The sequence below is a fragment of the Colobus angolensis genome, unplaced genomic scaffold (genome assembly GCF_000951035.1).
Source record: "Colobus angolensis palliatus isolate OR3802 unplaced genomic scaffold, Cang.pa_1.0 Scaffold101, whole genome shotgun sequence".
Classification (NCBI taxonomy): domain Eukaryota; kingdom Metazoa; phylum Chordata; class Mammalia; order Primates; family Cercopithecidae; genus Colobus; species Colobus angolensis.
This window is the reverse complement of record NW_012111031.1, coordinates 2,161,635-2,177,275: the sequence shown is the minus strand read 5'-3', so window position 1 is coordinate 2,177,275 and position 15,641 is coordinate 2,161,635. Positions and strand designations below refer to the sequence as shown.

General features: G+C 35.8%; 1 long non-coding RNA gene across 1 annotated transcript in view; it reads right to left on the bottom strand.

The window, feature by feature from the left end:
• The window catches only part of LOC105509770, a 38,893-nt gene that overhangs the window by 5,796 nt on the left and 17,456 nt on the right, over positions 1-15,641 (bottom strand). The window contains exon 4 of the long non-coding RNA XR_001001478.1: positions 1,679-1,757. This is a non-coding gene — a long non-coding RNA (uncharacterized LOC105509770). The remainder of the gene's footprint in view (positions 1-1,678; positions 1,758-15,641) is intronic.

The window sequence follows — 15,641 nt, the reverse complement described above, 5'->3', positions numbered from 1 at the left end:
GTTCACGCCATTCTCCTGCTTCAGCCTCCCAAGTAGCTGGGACTATAGGTGCCTGCCACCACGTCCAGCTAATTTTTTTCTATTTTTATTAGAGACAGGGTTTCACTGTGTTAGCCATGATAATCTCGATCTCCTGACCTCCTGATCCGCCTGCCTCGGCCTCCCAAAGTGCTGGGATTACAGGTGTGAGCTACCACGCCCAGCCATCTACTTTTACTTTTAATAGAAATTTTAAAAAACATAAAAAATTTAAAAAAATTGTTTACATATTTATATCTATAAAATTAACTACAATCATAATTTGGTCTTACTCTGAGTTAAATCTTGAATATAAAAAAGTAAGGTAAACAAGACCTTATTTTTGACTTGTCAAAAATCTTTGGCTAAGGACTTAAGAAAACATTTTAATAAAAACATGAAAAAAAACAGTATACTGTTATAAAGTTAGAAGACATAGAACTGACACCCGAATCTGCCATGTGTAGCAAATTATTTGAGTTTTGTGTTTCCTCAGCTATCCAATGAGTTGGTTGGTCACTTGTTAGGTTTTCCTACCTTTAAAGTTATGGTTAAGTGTGGCATTTTGAGAACCAAAATTTCAGGTATTTAATTCACATATTTTGACGGCTTTTCCCCTTCAGATATAAAGAAATATTCAGAAACAGTACTAAATATTGTCTTCTAAGCTCTGTTCAAAATGCTTAATATATTTTATATTTATCTATAAAGACATATTTTAAAAGTAATTTCAAAACAAAGGGAAAACTAGAATTTGTTTTATCCCAAGTAAAAAATCTGAATTAATGTCTATGTTGAATATAGATGTACATTAAAATTCCTCTAATGCTGCATAAGCTCTTTTAAAAAACTCTTGATGGCATTCAATACACTTATAAAACTGCAATTATACTATTTTAAGAGACAATACATCTGAAAAATTAGTATTATTTTCACGGAATCAGACTAAAAATAACAGGATTATCAATAATACTGAAAAGACACTATCAATAAAACTGAAAACACATTAGTAACATTAATATACATTAAAATGCAACTGTAGAGTATGGTCAACCTTACTTCAGCAGCACAGTTAATACTGGAGATAATTTTAGAATCTTAACGCCAATATTTACGTGCTGCTAAGGCACTGCTGACATTGTTATCATAAGAGCTATGAATAAAAAGAAACATATTTTCTTCAGAAGATCAGATCCTTGTATTTTTGAGGCAGCACAATATGGCCTGCACCTTTTCAAAATCCACAAACCATTATGTGCTGCTACTTTACTCCAAGGTTTTGTTTTTTTTAAGCACACATTCACGCCTAAAGAATATAAAAAATATTTTCTTTCAGAAAAAAAAGAATGCATGTAAAAAAAATCTATGTTTAAACATTATAACATTGATGTAATACGCATAATTATTTTAAAGGAGATTTTAAGTAGAAAAATAAAACATTTCTACACCAAAAATTTAACTGAAGTCCATTCTGTGCCCAGCACAGTGCTATAGATTAGGAAACACAAAGAATAAAATGAGGAAAAGAAAAGCATTTATTTGCCATGCCAGCTTAACAGGGCAATACAATTAAATGTTTCAACTTTTGAATATATTCAATATATGAAGTTATTTTTTCTTGTACAAACAAAAAAGTAAATTTATAAAATTTGATCTTTACCTTGGTAAAAGCAGAATTTACAAACATTTTGTTCCTTGCAGTACACCTTTCAAAAGACATCTTCATCAAATAGGTAAGACTTCATATCAAGGGAAAAACATGAAATGACATACAAGAGCTCAGTTTCAATAAACTTAAGCTAGCAAAATGCAAATATACTTTTAAAGAAAAATACTTTACTTCTAAATAAAATGTTGATTTTATTAAACATGTAATTAAGATATTTTAATTCTAAATAGTTAAGAAAAAAAAAGCTCTAAACAAACCAATTCTCCCTTAAATAATTTGTTATTAATAACCTAAATATTTTCTTTCAACATTGATCTCCATATTAGAAGTTCCCTTAGAGTTGGGTATCATTTGATACAGTAATTCTAAAATATGAATCCTTGGGATGATGAGTTAATTTGGTACCCTGAGATGAGAAATAAATTCTGTAGCTCTTGTATCTTCCTATTCCCTATTTCTGGCCCATTTACCAGGTAAGGAAGAAACTCCTAGTTTCCACTTACTCAGATGTAGAAATGAAATTCCTTCTCTCTAAAAGATATCAGAAAATTGCCACCACCCTAGTGGTGCCACCACTCAAGCCTAGACAATCTTTTTTGCTCCATGCTCTCATCATTAAAATGACTATGCTGAAGTTAGAATATATCTGTTACAGAATAGTAAGGCGATGTACACAACCAAAGCCCTAAAATTTGTTCTTCCATTCTAGTATCTAATTATTTATACAAAGCACAGGGTCACATTCCATATGAATTTTTTCTGAGTATTTTTCCCATTAATAAAAAATATATGTAGCTAATCTCCTATCTAAGCAACCTGGATTTCATATATAACTCTGCTCCTTATTGTCTCAAGTTTCTGCACAACATTTTTTTTGTTTTTTATTTTATTATTTTTTTAAAGAGAGTAGTTTTTGTATCTTTTAGAGGAAAAAAAAAAACAAACCTCATTTCTACATCTGAGTAAGTGGAAACTTTAGGAGTATACTTCCTTACCTGGTAAATGGACCAGAAATAGGTAGGGAATAGGAAGATCAAGAGCTACAGGATTTGTTTTATTTCTCATCTCAGAGTACTCTGTTGACCAGGTTGGGGTACAGTGCCATGATCCTAGCTCACTGCAGCCTTGACCTCTTGGGCTTAAGTGATCTGTCCACCTCAGCCTCTCAAGTAGCTGGGACTGCAAGTGCACACCGCCATGCACAGCTCTTTACATTTTTATTTTATTGTAGAGACAGGGTCTTGTTATGTTGCCTGGGATGGTCTTGAACTCCTGGCCTCAAGCAATCCTTCTGCCTTGGCCTCCCAAAGTCCTAAAATTACAGGCAAGAGCCACCATGTCTGGCCTGCACATTTTTTTTTTTTTTTTCTTGAGACGGACGGGGTTTCACCACGTTAGTCAGGCTGGTCTTGAACTCCTGAGCTCAGGTGATCCACCTGCCTTGGCCTCCCAAAGTGCTGGGATTACAGGCGTGAGCCACTGCGCCTGTCCTGGCCTGCACAAGTTTTAACATTTAACAAAGATAAATCCGTTTGCATTCACTTGAGAAATATATAACATATATTTGTATTTATCAATTATATTAAGGAATTGTACTTCAGGGTCCCCTTCATCACATACATTTTCCAGATAAAAACTTAAATATAATTTTTTTCAAACACAAAAGATGTCTGTAAATTATTTAACAAATATTTTATTGAATACCTACTATGTACAAGGCACTGTCCCAGTTATTACATTAGTTGGTAGTATATCAGATAGACAGTGTCTTCAGAAAGAGTAGTCATTATAAGACAACTTAAAGTGAAGGATCTTAAGCTGAAGAATTTAGTGCCAGCAAAGGATGGTTTGAGTTTCAGAAAGAGGTTTCATTCTAAAAATGTCAACGTAACAGGAGAAACAGCTTTGAGGCAGCAGAGTTCCCAGACACCACAAAGAAAATCACTGGGGAGAAAGGATAGGTCTTTCTGTTTCTTTTTTTTCAGAGGGAGTCTTGCTCTGTTGCCCAGGTTGGAGTGCAGTGATGCCATCTCAGCTCACTGCAAGCTCCGCCTCCCTGGCTCATGCCATTCTCCTGCCTTAGCCTCCCGAGTAGCTGGGACTACAGGCACCTGCCACTATGCCTGGCTAATTTTTTGTGTTTTTAGTAGAGACAGGGTTTCACCACGTTAGCCAGGATGGTCTTGATCTCCTGACCTCGTGATCCGCCCACCCTGGCCTCCCAAAGTGCTGGGATTACAGGTTTGAGCCACCCCATCGAGCCCACGATGGGTTTTTAATGCTGATAAATGTGCCCTATTCCAGAAGAAAATGCCACAAAGGACATTTATTAGTAAGGAAGAAAAGCAAGCACCGGGATTTAAGGCAGGAAGAGATAGGCAAACTCTACTGTTTTGTGCAAATGCAGTCGGTTTGCTATCCTTAGCCATAAAGCTGCTAATTCCTGAGCCTCAAAGGGAAAAAACACCAGCAGCCAGTCTTTTGGTTGTACAAGAAGGTATGGACAACGAGAATGCTTTTTCTGGAATGCTTCCATCAATGCTTTGTTCCCAAAGTCAGGAAGTACCTTGCCAATAAGGGTCTGCCTTTTAAAGTTCTTTTGATATTGGACAATATTCCTGGCCACCTAGAACCACAAGTTCAACACCAAAAGCACTGAGGTGGTCTACGTGCCCCTTCAATGTCTCTGTATTTCACCCTCTGTATTAGGGTCATAAGGACCTTTACAGCTCATTTATACATTGCACTCTGTGGAAATGTCTATCAATGCTGTGGAAGAGAACCCTGACAGAATAACATGAAAGTCTGGAAGAATTATACCACTGATTATGCCACTATTGTTACAGAAAAAGCTGTGAAAGCCATCAAGTCTTAAACACATTCCTGGAGAAAACTGTGTCCAGATGATATATATGACTTCACAGGATTTGTGACAGAGACAATCAAGGAAATCATGAAAGAGATTGTGGATATGACAAAAAAAAAGGTATGGTGCAGGGGGGCGGGGAGGTGAAGGGTTTCAAGATATGCATCTTTGAGAAATTCAATAGCTAACAGACACCACACCAGATAAATTAACAGACAACTTGATCGAAATGATTGGTTCTGAACTAGTGCCAGATGATGAGGAAGACAACATAGAAGCAGTGCCAGACATAAACTACTGGCACTGACATTAGAGAGTCTGGCAGAAGGATTGCAATTATTCAAGACTACTTTTGATTTATTTTATGACATGGACCCTTCTATAATATGGGCACTAAAACTAAAACAAAGGGTGGACAGAGGATTGGTAATATATAAAAACATTTTTTTAGAAAAATAAAAAAAGAAAAAAAGTCAGGCAGAAATTACGATGTATTTCTGTAAAGTTACATCAAATGTGCCTGGCCTCTTCTCCCACCTCCTCCGCCTCTTCCACTCCAGACACAGCAAAACCAACCCCTTTTCTTCCTCAGCCTGCTCAATGTGAACAGTGAAGATGAAGGCCTGTATGATGATGCACTTCCATATAATTAAAAGTAAATATATTTTCTCCAGCTTACTTTAATAATATATATAATACACATAACATATAGCATATGTGTTACTGACTTTGTTATTGGTAAGGCTTCTGGTCAACAGTAGGCTATCTGTAGTTGAGTTTCAGGGAAGCCACAAGTTATACATAGATTTTCAACTGCACGGGGGTTGGCACCTCTAATCCTCACATTGTTCAAGGGTCAATTGTATTTTTAAAATTGTGGTTCAATATATATAAAAGTCACCATTTTAACCAGTTATAAGTGTATACTTCTGTGGTATACATGTTTGCCCTGTTGTACAACCCTCCATCTCCAGAACATTTTCATCTTCTCCAAGTGATACTGCTTAAACACTAACTGCCACCCATCTCCTCTAACCCTCAGCCTCAGGAAATCACCATTCTACTGTTTCTATGAATTTGCCTATTCTAGTTATCTCATGTAAGTGAAATCATACAGTACTTGTCTTTTTGTGTCTGGCTTACTTCATTTAGCATAACTTTTTCAAGGTTCATCCAGGTTGTAGCATGCAACAAAATTTTCCTCTTTACAGTTGAATAGTTTTCCATTGTGTGTGTATACATTTTGTTTGTCCATTCATGTGATGATAGGCATTTAGGTTGTTTTTGTCTTGGGCTATTATGAATAATGCTGCCATGAACATGGTGTACAAATATCTCTTTGAAATCCTTCTTTCAATTATTTTGGGTATATGCCCAAGTGGAATTGCTGGATCATACAGTAATTCTACTTTTAATATTTTTGAGAAACTGCCATACTGTGTTCTACAGCGGCTACACTTACATTCTCACCAGCAATTTACAACTTCTCCCATCCCTGCCAACATGTATTTTCTGGTTTTGTTTTTGATAATAGCCATTCTAGTGAAAATGAAGTGGTATCTCATTGTGGTTTTCACTTCCATTTCCCTAATGAATAGTGATGTTGAGCATCTTGTGTTTCTTGACTAATTGTATACCTTCTTTGGAGAAATGTTTATTTAAGTCCTTTGCCCATTTTTTGATTGGGTTGTTTACTTTTTATTGAGTTTATACATTCTGGATATTAATCTCTTATTAGATAACATGATTTGCAAATATTTTCTCCGAATCTGTGGACTGACTTTTCACATTGATAGTGTCCTTTGATGCATAGAAGTTTAAATTTTTTTTTTTTTTTTTTTAGATGGAGTCTCGTTCTGTTGCCCAGGCTGGAGTGCAGTGGCGCGATCTTGGCTCACTGCAACCTCCGCCTCCTAGCGTCAAGCGATTCACCTGCTTCAGCCTCCCGAGTAGCTGGGACTACAGGTGCCCACCACCACACCTGGCCAATTTTTGTGTTGTTTCACCGTGTTGGCCTCGAACTCCTGACTCTGTGATTCACATGCCTCGGCCTCCCAAAGTGCTGGGATTACAGGTGTGAGCCACAGTGCCTGGCCAGAAGTTTTACTTTGATGAAGTCCAATTGATCTACTTGTTTTGTCTGTGCTTTTGGTGTCATATCTGAGAAATCACTGCCAAATCCAATGTCTTGAAGGTTTTGCCCTTTGTTTTCTTCTAAGAGTTTTGTATTTTTAACTCTTATGCTTAGGTCTTTGATTTAGAAATTAATTTTTAGTTACTTTTTGTATATGGTGTACGGTAAGGTTTCAACTTTGTTCTTTTCTGGTGTGGATATTCAGTTTTCCCAATACCAATTGTTGAAGACAGTCCTTTCTTTGCTGAATGAGGATCTTTGGCACTTCTTGGTACCTTTGGTGAAAATCACTTGAACATACATGCAAGGGTTTATTTGTGGGCCCTTGGGTCTATTTTCATGAATCTATATGTCTAGCTGTATGCTAGCAACATAATGTTTTGATTACCGTGGCTTTGAAGGAGGTTTTGAAATCAGGTAGTGAGACCTCCAACTCTATTTTTAAAATTAGTTTTGGTTATTTAATGTCCTTGGAGATTCCATATGAATGTGAGAATAAATTTTCCCATTTCTGTTAAATGAAATTTAGGATTTTGATAGGAATTGCATTCAACCTGTAGATCATTTTGGGTAGTACTGTCATTTTAACAATATTAAGTCTTCCAATCCATAAATGTGGGATGCCTTTCCATTTATTTATTGTCTTTAATTTCTTTCAGCATTTTTTTTTTTTTTTTTGTAGTTGCTGTACACAAGTCTTTTACCTCCTTGGTTATGTTTATCCCTATATATTTTATTATTTTTTTTGTAAATGGAATTGTTTTAATTTCCTTTTTGAATTGTTCATTGTTAGTGAACAGACACACAACTGATTTTTGTGTGATTTTGTATCATACAACTTTGTTAAACTCATTAGTTCTAACTGTTTTTGGTGGAATCTTAATGGTTTTCTACATACATGATTGTGTCATCTGTGAACAGAGATAATTTTTCTTTTACTATTATCTTTTATATCTAAAATTGGTTTAAGGGCTTTCTGGCAATCTTGGTCCATTCATTCTCTAATTCTCCTAGAAACACATCAGACAGCTGTGTCCCCTCTCTTCTTTCAAACTTCCAACACCTTCCCTTTCATTTTTACTTTCATTGACAAAACAGAAACCATCAGAGATTTCCTCAGTTCCCACCAAATCTATCTAACATGTATCTGTGCGAATACAACTCTTCCTTCTTTCTATCATCAATGAACCCTCACTGTTCATAAGACAAATTCCTTCTCTTTTATCCTCACCTGTTTACTTAAGGATATTTCTTTAGATATTCTCCTGCATCTTTAATCTTCCTCTCTGTTGCATGATTCCTAAGGGCAAACGTGCTGCAATTTATCTCAGCATAATTTTATCTCCTAAAGATTGTTACTATCTGTAACAACGCTGCAATTTTATCACTGATGTTTAGTAAACAACCATGGAGGAAGATTTTTTTCCTTATCTATTTTCCTTTTATTTCTAACTATCTGATTTATATTTGAAAGCCTGATACATTTAAACTATTAAAATATTTATTGCAATTCTCCAGAAAAAAATGAAAATTCTTCATTTAAATGTATAACAAATTGAAAGATTTAGTGGAACAATTCCAGGCAATAGAGAAGATATACCTCTTTCTTTTCTTGTGTTTAATAACAATAATAATCTCCTCCCAATGTGGTATGGTTTGATTTTTCCTTTCTACTTATCTTTGACTTGGGGGCTGCCAAAGTAGGTTTTGTACTATGCCTTCAAACTGGGACTATTTTACATTTAAAATTTCCTTGAGCCTATAAGTTTAGACTATTTCTACTCACACAATAGGGATATTCAGATACTAATACATGCCGTCAATATGGTTTTGCTAGTTTGTTGTTTAGACATGTCCTTATATGGCACTACGTTACTTTAGGTTTTCTGAACATTTAATTTTACTTTCAATCCAGCATCAACACAATCTGTAATGGTAATTACTTTCTCCAAATATGCCTTAATTCTATTCTGCACTTGAAGCTCTAAGGAACTGTGTATATACAGTGCCCGGGATACAGAATGATTATCCTTGCTCAATGACAGTGGAATAATACACAGTATGTCAGTATTATACCAGATGGAACATTTATAAATAGCTATTCTTTAATATCTTTATGTAAAGGCCTGAGTTATGGGGTCTAAACTAAATTGCATGACAATTTCACTAAACACGGTATTATTATTATTTTTTTTGAGACAGAGTGTTCTTTTGTCACCTAGGCTGGAGTACAGTAGCATGATCTCAGCTCACTGCAACCTCCTCCTCCCAGGCTCAAGCTATCCTTCCACCTCAGCCTCCCAAGTAGCTGGGACTACAGGTCTATGCCACCATGCCCAGCTAAGGTTTGTATTTTTACAGACGTGGTCTCATCATGTTGGCCAGGTTGGTCTCAAACTCCTGGCCTCAAATGATGATCCCACCTTGGCATCCCAAAGTGCTGCGATTACAGGCATAAGCCACCATGCTTGGGGAAACATGGTAATTTTTTATTACCCTACTATGAAGTTGAAAGTCTTATAAAGTATCCAAATACATAACATTTACAGGAAAGATTAAAATGTGTTTTTGCTTGATTCTTGTTTCTGGAATATAAATACTTAAAAACAAAAAGGCTCTATTAACTAGAGAGGATACCTTTAAAATTCAGTGTTAGGAATAGGCATTCAATAAAATAATAATCAGATTTAATCCAAAATGACTGTTTTATAATATAAAAAACCTAGTTGTTGAGTTTAGGCAAATATAAATTTTTACTGTTTCTAAACTGCCTTTATTTCTTCTGATGAAGAAATGACTGAAAGATTGCTTAAAAACTGTGTATGAAGTAGATTTCAATCTGGAAAATTTATTCCAGAAAGTCAAGACTATACAAGCTCCCCAAATGTTATTTTAATATTAGATTCTCTTATAATCATTTCCTTATACAAAAAGTTAAACTTCTTAGAAATCAAACATTCATATTTTATTTGATGATTTTACTTCCTAAATACTAACAATGACTAAATTACAAACACATCATGTTAGTCAAGAAACATAATATAAAAGGTTTAATAAATACGCTATTTACATTTTTTCTTTTTACATTCTTCTTTTGCTTCCTTTTATGTACTAATTATTCATAATTGCCCATTGTTATTCTTTAACACTCAATTTTCATCTTGTGTCAATTATCCCTTGTATTCAGGGAGTCAATAAAACCAATTGATTCCTTAAGACCTTAGTTCATTGATTTCTTTGCCATTCTTGATTTCATACCTTAAATCTAGGTTTAAGTACCTTATAACTCCAATTGCATTTTAGCTGAACCTCCTAGTCCTTAATCAATTAATAAAATTTCCCAAACTTACATATTCAAGAATGTATCTAGGCTGGACGCAGTGGCTCATGCCTGTAATCCCAGCACTTTTGGCAGCTGAGTTTGGAGGACTGCCGAGGAATTTGAGAGACCAGCCTGGACAACATAGCAACATCCCAGCTCTACAAAAAAAAAATTGTATTATTATTTTTTAACTTTTATTTTAAGTTCAGTGGTACAACTACAGGTTTGTTACATAGGTATACTTTTGTCATGGGAGTTTTGTTTTTTTTTTTCTGAGATGGAGTCATGCTCTGTTGTCCAGGCTGGGGTGCAGTGGCTCAATCTCGGCTCCCTGTGACGTCCACCTCCCGGGTTCAAGTGATTCTCCTGCCTCAGCCTCCCGAGTAGCTGGAATTACAGGCCAGTGACACCAAGTTGGGCTAATTTTTTTTGTATTTTTAGTAGAGATAGGGTTTTGCCATATTGGCCAGGCTGGTCTTGAACTCCTGACCTCAAGTAATACACCCACCTCAGCCTCCCAAAGTGCTGGAACTACAGGCGTGAGCCACCATGCCAGGCCTGTCATAGGAGTTTGTTGCACAGATTATTTCATCACCCAGGTATTAAGCCTAGTACCCATTAGTTATTTTTCCTGATCCTCTCCCTCCTCCCACCCTCCACCCTCCGAAAGACCACAGTGTGTGTTGTTCCCCTCTATGTGTCCATGTGTTCTCATCATTTAGCCCCTCTACACAAAAAACTTAAAAATCAGTTGGGCATCTGTAATACCAGCTATTCAGGAGGCTGAAGTGGGGGGAATCACTTGAGCCCAGGAGTCTGATGCAGCACTGAGCCATAATCATGCCACTGCACTGCATTGTAGCCCAGGTGACAGAGCAAAACCTTGTTTCCAAAAAAAAAAAGTAATTTCTAGTTTCCTAAGTAGAATCTCTACTTTCTGTCTAAGGTCTGTATAATTAAGACCTATCCAATGTTTCCTACTTTTCTCCAAAGAAAACACTTCTATTCCAGTTAAATGGTCTCTTTTAAGACATTAACAACTACTAAGAACTTTTGAATACAGAATATTCTCATTATTAGGTACTGTGCTGGCCAGACAACTGGTTTCCCTATTCCATACCTATCTCTCCATTCAAAATGGACTAGCTGTGAGGAAATCTTTACTAGTACAGACCATGCCATTTCTCTAATCCTTTATCTTAGTCCACTGGAAATACCATCGTGACTCCATCCCTTAAATCTCTGCTTTTACATTTGCTGGCTGAAAGAAAAGCCACTTTCCCTAACCAGATACAGAAAGAGCCCTAATGGCTAGATGTAGAGCCAAAGAAAAGAGCTTCTAAAAAAACACAAAAATATTCCCAAGACAGAATCATTCAGTCCTTATCCTTTATACAACAACCATAGTTCCAAGTCTGGTGGCTTATATTCTGGGGTGTGGGTCTTTAACATCTCTACTGGCCTTTGATATACCAGAACTCTCCATACTTACAATCTTCCATGAAAAAAAGTAGTTATGTTGAAAGGTGAGACAAAATAAGTAAATGTTTTGCTTAATAATCCAACTTGAATATAATAAATCTGAGTGGATGGGAATCTTTAAATATCTTAAGTTGGTTTTCTTTCTATATTAGAATTTAATATATTTTAAGAAATATGGAAAAAATAAACTGTATATAATGGTTTTTTTCTTGTTAATGATTTATAACTCTAGTTTTATTTCCAATAACATTTTTAGACATTTTCTTACATGTGCTCTAATATTAGTTCATCTGTAGTTTATATAAAATTGCTATTGCATTTAACAAAACCATTTAGAAATTCTTTTTTTTAAAATTTATTTCTGTTCTCACAATCTGTTCTCATTGAAATTCTAGTCATGTCTCCTAAGCTATAAAATCATTCTCAGTACAATAAATCTACTGGTCAATTTCTACATTTTAAACTTATTATCAGTAAAATAAACAGCAGAAATTTATACAAGCACATCTAGTAGTGAACAGGTATTCAATAAATGCCTACTGAATCTAAATTTACAGTAGGATTTGAAATTCTAACACACTTAAGTGTTTCAGTGAACTGCAGCTCAACACGACCCAATAGTATTGATGAAAACAAAAAAGCTAGTGCAATCAGACTGCACTATAGAACTTCATAAATGCAATGTGTTTTGTACCTCTACCACATTAAGTAAATTGAGCTCAATTCTATATACAGTTATTTTAAAAGGAATACTAACAAAATGTAACAGATGCAAAGTGGGGTATCCAGGATATTAATGGTCTAGAAATTAATGCTATGACAACAGTGGAAGGATCTGAGAACGTATAGGTTAGAGAAAAGATATAAAAACAATTTTTAGACAGATCTAGGGCCAGAGAACAAAGTTATACACAGAAGATCTTCAAATGATGTTGTTTCATTCAACATCATTTCATTTTTAACACTGAAGAGGAGAAATATATAGATTTCTGTCTGGGGCCACGGTGTGTGGAGTTTCCATGTCTCCCCATGTCTGTTTTCTCCCACATCCCAAAAATGTGCATGTTATGTTAGTTGGCACATCTAAATTGTCTCAGTATGGCTGAGTGTGGGGGTATGAGGACACCCTGTGATGGAATGACATCCTATCCAGGGTTTGTTCCCACCTTGCATCCTGAGCTTCTAGGATAGGCTCCAGCCACCTGCAACCCCAAAGTGGAGTAAGTGGGTTGGAAAATGAATGAATGTAAATTATTGCAAAATAAAAACTTGTCAAATATACAATCATCATACAAATGCACGACAACAAATGATATAGTATTAAAGTGCTCAGCAAGCATGCCATATTTGTTATTGCTTGTTTTTGAACATGATGGTAGGAGGTGCTCCTTATAATTTCCGCTTTACAAACATTTATTCCTTATTTTAACTCACCACCACTATGACCATCATCGCTCACTGACTCATCAAAAATTGGGTAATCTTGTTTCTATTAATCTTTCTTAAATGTATGCGTAACTCACATTTATTTCACAATGTTGAAATGTGTTGGATCTTTATTTAGAAGTTTGGTGATGTTCTTTGCGACCAGAAATAGGCTGTAGGAACTTAACTCTTGTTTTTATCAAGTAGCCTATGGTGAAACTGGTTTTATTCTATGTCACTTAGCTTAAAGCTGCAGTTTCCAAGAATCTATTCATTACTTTAAGTGAGGACTTACTGTCCTAAGTTGAAACCTGCCCTCTGATGAGAAATTTATTTTATGTTAATTAACGTAAATGTAATTTATAACATAAAGGAAAACATTTGTTTACTCTGGTTCTAATTCTAATATTCTAGAGTCAAAATAAAATTAATAAAGTTCAATTTAACATAAAATTGACTTAGAAAAATTCAGTGTACTTTACTATTTTATCTTGTTAAGGATTTGGAAGACAGATTGCCAGTTTTAAGTTCTGACTACAGGGCACCAAATACTAGAGGCATAAAGAAACAAACAGTTGAACTAAGGATATAAAAACTAAAAATAATGAACATTTAAAATTGAAGTGCTCTGAATTTTAACTTAGATATTGTTTCCCTAAACATTTTATTTTATTTTTTTGAGATGGAGTCTCATGCTGTTGCCCAGGCTGAGGTGCAGTGGTGGGATCTCAGCTCACTGCAGCCTCCACCTCCCAGGTTCAAGCTATTCTCTCACCTCAGCCAAGTAGCTGGGATTACAGGCATGTACCACCATGCCCGACTAATTTCTGTATTTTTTAGTAGAGACGGGGTTTCACCATGCTGGCCAGACTGGTCTTGAACTCCTGACCTCAAGTGATCCACCTGCCTCGACCTCCCAAAGCGCTAGGATTACAAGTGTGAGTCACCATGCCCAGCTGTTCTCCTAATCATTTTTTTTTTGAGATGGAGTCTCGCTCTTGTTGCCTAGGCTAGAGTGCAGTGGCTTTATCTTGGCTCACTGCAACCTCTGCCTCCTGCATTCATGCTATCCTCCTGCCTCGGCCTCCCCAGTAGCTGAGATTACAGGCACTCACCACCACGCCTGGCTAATTTTTGTATTTTTAGTAGAGACTGAGTTTCACCATGTTGGCCAGGCTGGTCTTGAACTCCTGACCTCAGGTAATCCACCTGCTTTAGTAACCCAAAGTGCTGAGATTACAGGCATAAGTCACCACATCTGGCCTCCCTAAACATTTTAAACTGAGGTTCTGAAATTTGACCAGTGGTAGAGTACTTGAAAGGATGGCATTCTTAGTGGTAGTACTGTTAAATGTATCAAAACTTCATTTTCATTAGCTACAAATAGTTTTACTATAAGAAACTGAGATTTTATAAGACATTTTAAAGTAACTTGTTTTTTTCTTTTGAGATGGAGTCTTGCTCTGTCACCCAGGCTGGAGTACAATGGTGCGATCTCAGCTCACTGCAACCTCTGCCTTCCAGGTTCAAGCAATTCTCCTGCCTCAGTCTCCTGAGTAGCTGGGATTATAGGTGTACACCACCATGCCTGGCTAATTTTTGTTATTAATTAATTAATTAATTTATGAGATGGAGTTTCACTCCTTCACCCAAGCAGGAGTGCAGTGGTGTGATCTCAGTTCACTGCAATCTCTGCCTTCTGGTTTCAAACAATTCTCCTGCCTCAGCCTCCTGGGCAGCTGGGACTACAGGTGCCGGTCACCATGCCCAGCTAATTTCTGTACTTTTAGTGGAGATGGGGTTTCACCATGTTGGCTAGGCTGGTCTCGAACTCCTGACCTCATGATCTGCCCGCCTCAGCCTCCCAAAGTGCTGGGATTACAGGTATGAGTCACCGCACCCAGCCAAAGTAATTTGTTTTAATAGAAAAATAAGCATAAATTAATTTAGTGACTATAACAGGAAAAATGAAGCTTATTTATAGTCTAGGCAAAAAGGTATGATAATTGACAACATATATTTTAATTATGCATACAATTTATTCCTGTTTTTACATGGAGATTAAGTTTAAAAACTCAAGTTTCAGACTGATAGGTAGTAGATTAGGGCAAAAGTATATAGAATAAGTCAGGGGATATTACCTATTACATTTATAACTTGAAATCCCCATGACAGCAGAGTTGATTATATCGGTACACTTATTTTCTATTTAAATCAGGCCCCATGCTGTTAAATTCTACTTTGTTTTTGTTTTCCTAAGAAAACAACCAAGTAACTTCATAAATAAGAAATTTCCTATTATTCCTCTTTGAATCATCCATCTTGAAGGTAAGAAGTTGTTCGGGTTGAAACAAACCCAACCCCTTTTTATAATTTTGGCACTAAAAATCAAATTTTATGGCTGCAATTTTATTAAGAGCAAAAACACAGCCATCGTTTGAATATAAAAGCTCATATTTAACTCAATCATTTTGCTAAACATATAAGACAAATATGGAAGAATGAGGACAAGGAACACCTGACATTTTTATTAAATGTCTAATTCTCAAAAACAGCAATTATTTGAACAATGAAACACAGTTGCAGCATATTGTGAACTTTCTCTATATTCATAAATTATAGAATACACAAGAGCCTAGATTTTATATATTTACTAAATTAATGGCACTTCATATCAATAGGTTTATAAGACATTCTCTTTACTACCAAATGCTGACAATAGCTG